Here is a 9,964-nt window from a genome sequence, read left to right as displayed (position 1 = left end):
AAATATAATACTATTAAATATAACTTACTTAATTATAAAGCCAGAATTTAATTTTTACTAACAGCTGTGTTTATCAACTGGCTCTCAAGGTTCCTAAACATTTGACTGTTGAAAGTTGGTACGTGCCGGCTCCCGTGTGCCACTGATTATGACCCTTATCTTAAACCAGGCAAGCTGCATACATTCCCCTTGTGGAGTCATCATCCAGAATAATTTCTGCTCTTTTTAAATGTAAACATGCCGCTGTGCTCTGCTCCAATAAAATAGCAGAGTTTGTCTCTCCTCGCACTTTCTCACCTCAGCTCCTACTTGCTTTCCCCAGACTCCGCTCCCTGGATATTCCTCGAACACACAAGGCATGCACACCTCAGGGCCTTTGCACTTGCTATTTCCCCTGCCTAGAATGTTTTTCCTCCAATTAGCTGCACGTTTCGTTCCCTCACCTCCGTCAAACATTTGCTGAAATATCACTCTGTTTATAACTGCGATCCCTCCTCTCCCCTGTTCCCCTACTGACCACCCCTTTTCCCTGCTTTATTTTTCTCCATAGCATTGACTATCTTCAATGTATTATACTGTATAAAATCTTTGTATATGTTTTGTTTATTGCCTTCTTCTCTCCATGAGAATGTAAACAACACAAAGGCCAGAAGTTTTTTGTTTATTTTATTTTGTTTTTAAGACAGTGTCTCACTCTGTCACCCAGGCTGGAGTTGCAGTGGTGAAATCTCGGCTCATTGCAACCTCCACCTCCCGGGTTCAAGCAATTTTTGTGCCTTAGCCTCCTGAGTAGATGGGACAGGCATGCACCACCACACTCAGCTAATTTTTTTATTTTTTTGTAGTTTTAATTGAGACTGGGTTTCACCATGTTGGCCAGGCTGGTCTTAAACTCTTGGCTTCAAGTGACCTGCCAGCCTTGGCTCCTAGAATGCTGAGATTACAGGTATGAGCCACCGTGCCCAGCCAAGGGCTAGAATTTTTGTACATTTTGCTGGATCCTTTGTGTGTGCAATAGTACCTGGCATTGTGTAGGGAAGCAGTATGTGTATATGTGTGTTGGATAAATGAATGAATGAATATATAATATGTAATATATAATAGAAACATTCTTACATTGCCTCTGATGAAATGCCTATGTCTCTTTTAATCTATAGATTCTCCTTCTATCTCTTTTCCTTTCTTGAAATTATTTATTGAAGAACCCAGATTCCCCATAGCAGAGTTTCCTATAGTCTCATTACAGCCCCAGAATATAATCTGCTCAGATTCAGATTTGATTTTCCTTTTTACAAGACTGCTTCAAACTAACCAGGGAACTATTGGGGAAAAAACCTTGACTGCTTCATAGCTGATGGTGGTGATGTGTACATCTATAACACAAAGGACAGTGTCTGTCATATAAATTTATACACACACACACACACACATATGCATGAGGCAGGGATCCAACTTCATTCTTTTGCATGTGAATATCCAGTTGTCCCAGCACCATTTGTTGAAACAATTATTCTTTCTCCATCGAATATCTTGGCACCATTGTCTAAAAAAGGGAAGAGATTAAATTAGGTTTGTGCGACCAGATTTGCTTCTTTCATAACTTATTTTGGTGGAAACATTGAGAATTCTAGTCAACATCTATTCAGCTCTGAGGTGGAAAATCCATTCAAACTGGCTCAAGTTTGGATAAAGGGGGCTCCTACTGCCTAGACTGTGGTCTTGAATCATTGTTTCACACTAAAGAAATCGAGGTTCCTTGAAGACTTCATTGATTACATGTTGAGGGCAGGGAAAGAACAAGATGAGTCTGGAACATCAAAGGCTATTTGTGGTCATGTCAAAAGCACACAGGAACCAAGCTGAATATGCATTTGTCAGGCCAAGATGGAATGGTATTAATATCAACAAGGATAATAATGGCAATGAATTGAAATACATAAAAATGTTTAAATCCATGAATTCATAATGATATTCTTTTTCAAGAGAGACATAATGATTTTTATTTTTTGAGACAGGGTCTTGCTCTGTCACCCAGGCTGGAGTGCAGTGGTGTGATCTCGGCTCACTGCAACCTCCGTCTCCCAGGTTCAAACGATTCTCCTGCCTCAGCCTCCCAAGTATCTGGGACTACAGGCATGCACCACCATACCCGGCTAATTTTTGTATTTTTAGTGGAGACGAGTTTTCACCATGTTTGCCAGGCTGGTCTCGAATTCCTGACCTCACATGATCTGCCGCCTCAGCCTCCCAAACTGCTGGAATTACAGGCATGAGCCACCCTGCCTGGCCTGCCTGATATATTTTTAAAATGTTACTTCATTGGTTTTATTTTTGGAGGATGCTAAAAAACTACCCCATTGTTTTGAAAACTGATAAAGGAAAATAATCAGGCATTTATGTTATCTTTCCCTTGCAAAATGTACCTTAGGGTAAACAAATAGTTGAAAAGAGGGACTTTGTCACTATAGAAGTTTTCCAGTTAATAAAGAAGGAATGATAGATTGGAAAGATCATTCTGTAATTCCTAATAAGTGAATATGAGCCATCAATGGCTGATAATATCACTAAAAGAGACAAAGAGACGGAGTTAGAGGAAGAGAGCAACAGGCATTGTCCTTTGTGTTATAGATGTACACATCACCACCATCACCTATGAAGCAGTCGTCTTCCCCCGCTGCCCCCAACAGTTCCCTGGTTGGTTTGAAGCAGTCTTGTAAAAAGAAAAATCAAATCTGAATCTGATCAAATGATATTCTGGGGTTGCAATGAGACTATAGGAAACTCTGCTATAGGAACCCTGGGTTCTTCAATAAATAATTTCAAGAAAGGAAAAGAGGGCCGGGCGCGGTGGCTCAAGCCTGTAATCCCAGCACTTTGGGAGGTCGAGACGGGCGGATCACGAGGTCAGGAGATCGAGACCATCCTGGCTAACACAGTGAAACCCCGTCTCTACTAAAAAATACAAAAAAAATAGCCAGGCGAGGTGGCGGGCGCCTGTAGTCCCAGCTATAGGGAGGCTGAGGCAGGAGAATGGCGTAAACCTGGGAGGCGGAGCTTGCAGTGAGCTGAGATCCGGCCACTGCACTCCAGCCTGGGCGACAGTGCGAGACTCCCTCTCAAAAAAAAAAAAAAAAAGAAACCAGCTTGGTCAACATAGCAACTTCATCTCTTAAAAAAAAAAAAAAAAAAAGAAAGGAAAAGAGATGGAGGGAGACTCTGTAGATTAAAAGAGACATAAGCATTTTATCAGTAGCAATGTAAGGATCTTATATGTGTATCCCAGTCCAAACAGACTGTATATCAACCAGAGAAATGTGACCTCTGACTGTATATTTGATTATATTAAATTTTATAGTTTTTATAGATGTAAAAACAGTATTGTATGTTTCAAAGTCCTAATCTTTAGATATTCTGTACTGAAACATATACAGATGAAATGACATGATGCCTGGGATTTGATTCAAAGAAATCCACGTGTGGATGTAGGTGAGGATATAGATGAAGCACAGCTGGCCAAGCGTTGGTAATGGTTGAAGTTGGTGCTAACACATCAAATTCATTACATTTTTCTCCTTCCTTTTGAAAATTTACTTAATAAAATGTTTTTTAAAAGTTATACATCTTGGCTGGGTGCAGTGGTTCACGCCTGTAATCTCAGCAATATGGGAGACTGAGGTGGGTGGATTGCTTGAGGTCAGGAGTTCAAGACTACCCTGGCCAACATGGTGAAACCCCGTATTTACTAAAAATACAAAAATTAGCTGGGCGTGGTGGCATGCGCCTGTAATTCCAGCTACTCGAAGACTGAGGCAGGAGAATTGCTTGAACCCCGGAGGCGGAGGTTGCAGTGAGCAGAGATGGCGCCACTGCACCCCAGCCTGGGCAATAGAAAGAGGCTCCATCTCAAAAGAAAAAAAAAAAAGTTCTACATCTTGACAGCAATAATCATAAAATTAAGCAAAATTAGAAGGAGAGAGAAACTTTGTGTGTTACTTTCTTCAATTTTGATGGTGGGAGTGAATAAATACGGTCTAAAATTGAAAAAAAAGTGATAAGAAGAATTGTGAAGGCACAGCAGGCTGTCTCCAAGATGCCTCAAAGCAGGAGATGGAGTGTTGCTGGGCTCCCTGGGGAGGGATTAGGACCTGGGAGGGTGGGCGGTGGTGGCTGCTCCCTCCACCCCTTGGGGCCTCTTGCTCTCACGTCAAGGCTTTTCCTTTGCTAGTGTGCCGACTTTCCAGAGTTGTGTGACTCTGGTGCACACCACTGACTGTCTTTGACTGTCTCAAGAGAATCTGACTGGTGGCTGCTCAGCCAATGAACTGCTGGCCCAGGTAAGGTCTTATCACCTGAGGCCTGCCTTATGAGTTTGTGCGTGTGTGGATTAGTAGGGGGTTTGCATGTAGTGTTCCAGGAACTATGGGCAGGACAAATTCCCTAGAAGAAGTAGTTTTTATTGTGGGCAGGGTTTGTCCTGAAATTTAGCTAGTATGAGGATGGGTTAAAGGATAGATTAGAAATAGGGACCAGGCAGGACGCTGCTGAACTCTAATATTCACTCGGCACCTTCTACGTGTCTGACCTGGTGTGGATATCGAGAACGTAGGGACAAAGGAAGTGTGAGAGATGAAAAGCCCTGCGAAGTGAATGGGTGGTGGACAAGGCTGGCATTAGGCATTGAGTGGATTGGTCTTGGTCCAGAAGCGGCTGCTCTCTTGGCACATCCTCCTAACTACCTCAGCGTTGCAAAATCCTACCCAACACCCGAGGTCCAATGCATGCACTGTTTCCTCCAAGAAGTCTTTTCCAATCTTCCTTTGAAATCCATAGCAATTTGTATGTCCTTGACTTAACTTGCTTTGCAAACACAGTTGATATAGTGGTGGTTGCATATTTCATGCTACTGTAAGTTGCCTCTTTGTTTGATGCTTTCAGACTTCTGCTAGACTGTAAAGTCCATATCTGAGTCACTTTTGCAGGCAGCAGGGCTGTTGGAAGGGCTACATTCCTGAGTGTTAATCCCATTTTCACTGCTTACAAGCTGTGTGACTTTGGGCAAGTTACTTAGCCTATCTGAGCCCCCACCTTATTCTTTGTTAATGGGAGTGATAATACCCACCTCAAGGTGTTTTGTGAAAATTAAACCATATCAAGGATAGAAAGTACAGGACTAAGCCCAGGGCAGTTGATTAGTTTGTATTGAATTGAGGAGGAACAACTGGGATCTTGAGGGATGAGCAGCATTAGCATAGCGGGTGAGATAAGGGAAAGGGAAGGGCACGCTCCAAGCTGTTCTCTGCAGTCCCTCCAGGGGAGGGGGCAGCACGCAGGGCCACACTCTGGACGGGGCAGCTACTCCTCACATTGTCAGCAGAAGCCACTGCAATTCTAGGACTCAGGCAGCCACACTCTTGTCCAGTGTAATGGAAACTGCCTTCTGAGCTGCAGGCGCCCTTACTTGATATCAATGTACCAGGGACTCGGATCTGTAACTACAACAGCACTTACAGCTTGTCTCTCAGGAAAATGGTGTGGGATGGTCCTCAGGAATGTTTCATCCCCGTTTTCATGGAGCCTAGAAAAACACCACAGCTTGCTGAGGTGTAAACCTCTCAGACGCCTGGGATGTGCTAGGCTGAGCTGCAGCCAGTGCCTTTCTCCTGTTCAGGGCTGGATATACACAGACTCGCTCACCAGGGCCTTCTAAACATAATTTGCTTCAACCCTTGCTTGTCGGCATAATTTTTTTCCCACCTCTCTCTATTTCAATAGTGGCTGCTTCCTGACCATCTCTACTGCATAAGTAAGTCATCTGCCCAGAAGCTTGTCTTTCTGATTACTTTGCCCCTGCTGTGATTGCCGCCTTCTCCACATCATCCATTTCGCTCTCTCTTCTGGATCCTTCCCATTGGCACAGTGCCATGCTCTAGTGGCTCCAATTTTTAAAACGCAAAATAAAAATATTTCATCGATCCCGCTATTCTCTTGCAGCAACTGCTTCATTTCTCTACGTCTTCTCTGCAGAACTTCTTAAAAGCCTGGTCTATCGCTCCTTGTCTATAGCTCTCTAACTGTAGCTCCTGCCTCCTCTCCTCACCCATGCCCTGTTCTCTCCCGCACCTGCTCTACTCTGGGTTTCTGTCTTCTCCACGCCATGAGACTGCTCTTGACACCTCGCCACGACCTCGATTGTCTTCTCAGCAGCTGACTCCTCTGTTCAACTTGAGCCAGATTTTTTTCCCAGGGTTCTGTGATGCTGTATTCTCTAGGAGTTTCCCTCATCTTGATGGCCACTCCTTCTATCCAGCCTCATTTCCAGGCTGTGGTTCCTCATGTGACCTCTAAAAGGTTGGCAGTCCCAGGAGATAGGCCTGAGTCCCACCCTCTTTTCTGTCTGTATGCACCTCCCTCCATCGCCCAAACCCCCGGGTCTTCTCACTTCCACCCGACAGCTTAAACACCATACATACAGTGATGGTGCACACATTTCGGTATTTCCATCCTGGCCTTCCCTCAGAGCTCCAAGCTCATTCAAACAACTGTCTGGTTGATGTCTTCAGCCATGTGTCTCTCTAGATTTCTGCCCTATGCTGGCTCCTTCACCAGTCTCTGCCCCAATACATGGAACTTTTTACCCATGTACTCAGGATGAAAGCCTAGGAGTGATCATCCTTGATTCTCTCTTTTCTTATTCCTATAATCATCACACCTCTCCCACCCATCCAACTTTTTAGCAACTCCTGTTAACTCTATCTTGAAAACATAGCCCAAATCTGCCCATTTCTGTTAATCTTCACCTTTGCTCACTCTGTCCAAGCCATAATCATGTTTCACTCGGTGAAATGCAATAGCTTCCAAAATGCTTCCATTCCTGCCCTTTACAATCATTGTTTTTGTTTTGTTTTTTCAATTGAGCACCTACAGCTCGCCCCGAATCCCATAATCCATGCTCCTTGAAACTCTCCAGTGGCCTCCCATTGTACCTGGAAAGAAACCCAGACCCCTAGCTGGCCTCACAGGGCAAGGCTGTAGCTCCTTACCTGCCTCACCTCAAAGCATTTTCCCCGCTGGTTCTGCCTCAGGCCTCTGCACTTGCTGTTCCTTTCTTGCTGCAATGCTTCCTTCCCTCCAGGTGGTTTTTACATTCACTTGCATTCCTCAGCCTTCCCTGGTTATTCAATCTACAGTGTTGACAGGTCACTTCACTTGTCTCAGTGGCTGGATGAGAAATACAAGAGAAAATAAGGCAGTGAGGTTGGACTGGGTCAGAGGTTCTCAACCCTGACTGTGTGCTAGTCCCTTCTGGGAAGCTTTAAAAAGCACACAGAAGCTCAGCTTTACTGCCAAGAATTCTAACTTAGGTCCTGGTGTTCTTTAAAGTTCCCCACATGATTCTAAAGGACATGTGGGGTGATTACCTTTGGTCCGACCAGTGCTTCCCAAACTTGAACATGCATCCACATCACCTGCATACTGTGTTAAAATGGGGATTCTGGTCAGGAGGTCTGGGGTGGAGCCTAAGATGCTGCATTTCTAACAAGTTCCCAGGTGATGCTGATGCCACTGGTGCACGGACCACACTTTAACTAGTGAGGGTCTGAACCATTTCTAGGTCTCCATCCCCTTCTAGCATGCCATGACAGTGGGTAAGGTAGTTCCAAAGCACAGGTGGTATGTTCCGTATTCACCAAGCATCCTGCACCCCTCCATCTTGTTCATCTTTATCTGCTACAAATAAGCAATATTTTTGCCGGTGGTCAAAATATGTGAAAGCCAAACAAGAATAATGATGGATCATGTGATATGGCGAAGGGGCATGGACTCCGCAATGGGTTCATATTCCAATTCTGTTTCTTACCAGCTGTGTGAGTGTAGGCAAATTACTTCATCTCTCTGAGCCTTCATTTCTTCAACTCTGAAATGGGGATAATAAACACTTCCTTTATTGAGAGGCTTAAATGGGTTAATACAGACAAAGCACTTTGCACGCAATAGGTACCTAACGGATGGCAACTGCTGTGATCTTGGTGGACTTTGCAAATTGATCTAATCTTGTAATCCAATTGCTGCAGGTCTTGGGAACCTTGATCTGTGCTTGCTGCAAGGATCATCAAACATAGAGCGGAGTCAGCCTTTGATCTGAATGTCAGGTGACTCCATGACAAAAAATTTCAAGGCTCAGAACCTTCAAACCAGCATCTGTGACCTTGCCTGGAGGATGACGGGGGCAGAGAAACCCTTTGTTTCTTCCTTTCTCTGGATTGTTAGATTATCTCCCCATCTCTGTTCCCTGCCTACTTGCGTAATTTCCCCAGGGACTTTTGGTACAAAAACAGAAAACCTTAACTCTTAAAGTGTTGACTTTAATGCTGCTCTTACACTAGCCTGTTAGTAGTTATTTATTCATTCAGATATTAATTGGGTGCCTAGGTGCCGGGGACTTCATTGTCTCTGTTACCCTGCAGGTTGTCAAGGAGTGGCAGGCGCTGAACAACAACAACAAAAATATGTAATCGCAATTGTGGTGCCATGAAGGAAAAAAACAGGGTGCACCACAAGAGAATGTTGAAGAGCTGTGATGCCACTGATTTTCATGTCAAAAGAGCCTCTAGTTGCCTATGTGTAGAATAGATTGGAGCAGGCAGGAAGAAGGAGGACAAACAGTTAGGAGCCCTGTCAGTGGTCCTGGCCCAGATGGTGGCAATGGAAATGGGGAATCAAGACTGGGAGCCCCTTCCTTTAGTCATGGTAAAATGTTGGCTTGTACTTTAAGCTGTTTTGTAATTTTTTTCCCTTTTACTCAATACAGAAGACACCATGTCATCATCACAGAAAATTCTCATCAGCAGTGTGGTTTGGGGCCAGTGCATTTCCCTCTGTAGGTCTTGTTTATTCTGTAAAATGGTAGTGGTGGTGGGTGTTGGTGTCAATGGGATCAAAGTCCTTTCTGCTTGTCATTTGAAGACTCCAAGACACATTAATGATATTCACAAATAAGAGATTTTAAGCTTCAAATTAGTAGAAGGTTTAATAATACAGGGAATTAGATTTCTCCCTTTAAGCGCTCTTGCCTCCCTTTCACAGGTCAGTGAAATTATAATCATACTTTCAAGCACAGTCTGCATGAATCAGGAAGGGTCAAGGCCACAGGCCTCTCAAGTGAGAGCCACAAAGCAAAACTGGTCCCTCTACCCAGGCACCACCCCTAGCTCTAAACCATGGGAATCTGAGAGGTAGCTGGAGCATGACTCACCTGCCAACGCTGACAGACAGACACATGCTGGGCCACAGTGATACCAGAACCACCTCGTACACAGGCCGGCAGGAATGATTTACGTACCTCAACCTAACATTGAATAGCTTGATTATCTCACAGAAATTAGTACTAAAGTAAAAACATTTAGAAAATAAACCTTCAAATGTTGCAGATTAGGAAATTTAGGACCAGAGAGGTCAACTGACCAAGTTAAGGTCACATTGCTGGCTACTTGGCAAGCCCCAAGAACCTGAATGAAGTTACATACAAGGAGAATTTCTTCAGGAAAATTACTTTGGGTGGTATTGTAAGGGAGTTGCTTGATGCTGCTAAAAGACACTCGGCCATTAGTTTGGATGTGTCAGTTGAGTCTGAGGTTCTAGTTGGCAGAGTTCCAAGATGGTTGATGCTTCGGTGCCTCTTCTCTGAAGTATCCCATAATCCCCTGGACAGTTCCCTCTAAGAACTTCACTGTCTCAATCCTTTAAGTCTTCTGGATTCAGGGAAACCAAGACCAATTCCTCCTTACAAGAATATTGGGAACCCCTGATCTCAAGGTTGGTTTTTTTTTTTAAAAAAACTAAAAACATAGAACAATGCAATTAATAATATAACATACACCCAGGTTCTAGGCACCCAGAATTAATGACTGTTAACATTTTCTCCCAAGGTATTTTGAGAACCCTTTTTTCTTTAGAATGACTCATG

The sequence above is a fragment of the Papio anubis genome, chromosome 2 (assembly GCF_008728515.1).
Source record: "Papio anubis isolate 15944 chromosome 2, Panubis1.0, whole genome shotgun sequence".
In the NCBI taxonomy this organism is placed as follows: domain Eukaryota; kingdom Metazoa; phylum Chordata; class Mammalia; order Primates; family Cercopithecidae; genus Papio; species Papio anubis.
This window is presented reverse-complemented; position numbering follows the sequence as displayed.